Source organism: Asterias amurensis, chromosome 8, assembly GCF_032118995.1.
Source record: "Asterias amurensis chromosome 8, ASM3211899v1".
Lineage (NCBI taxonomy): Eukaryota > Metazoa > Echinodermata > Asteroidea > Forcipulatida > Asteriidae > Asterias > Asterias amurensis.
Genome location: NC_092655.1, coordinates 16,293,193 through 16,294,162, shown reverse-complemented (window position 1 = coordinate 16,294,162; position 970 = coordinate 16,293,193).

Genomic DNA, 970 nt, shown 5'->3' with positions numbered 1-970 from the left:
AACAGAAGTAGCTAATGGTCAATTATGTTCTATCCATTTCATTTTAGTACAATATGACCAACAAGATAGTGATTTAATTAGAGATGTTCACATCTGGCAATCAATATAAGGAAGTTTAGCTGCGCGTTACGAGAGCGAACACGTGAACGTGAACGTTAAAACATTATGTAGTTTCTAGGTGACGTCACCACTTTGGGCGTATTTCATGCTCTCGTATGACGTCTGCACGTAGGCCTTTGTACCTGACGTATCACTCAGAACCAGAAATAGTACATCCATTTAGCCAGTACATCCCAAAAGAGCCGATGGATAGCGAGCCGAAGAATTGGGTAATGAGGGTAAAATGAAGCTTGTGGCGTGGATGGCGAGTAGTTGTGACAGTACTCCTTGGCCGCGACACTCCTACGTTCACCACCTCCACAAACTTGCGGAACCCTGAGCTGTCGTAAACAAAATGTTTCAATGCCTAATTCCGCCAATACTGTCTGCATGGAAGCCATGGCAAAGTATAAGTTCTACCTTGCTCTTGATGACTGGTCCAGAGTTTCCTCATCAGGCACACCCCAACGCAGTGTTCAATTGGACCATTGACTTATCACAAAGATAGTCCTGTACTTAGGACTTGTGAACAAACGTAAAGCCATTGGACACTTTCTGAACAGAACAAATATTAAAAGTTCACAGATTTACAAATAACTTACAGGGTTTACAGAAGGTAATGGTGAAAGACTTCCCTTGAAATATTATTCCGTGAAATGCTTTACTTTTTGAGAAAACATTAAAACAATTATCAATTCTCGATATCGAAAATACCGGATTTATTTTAAACACATGTCATGGCACGGCAAAACGTGCGGAAACAAGGGTGGGTTTTCCCGTTATTTTCTCCCGACTCCGTTTACCAATTGAGCCTAAATTTTCACAGGTTTGTTATTTTATATATAAGTTGTGATACACGAAGTGTGGGCCT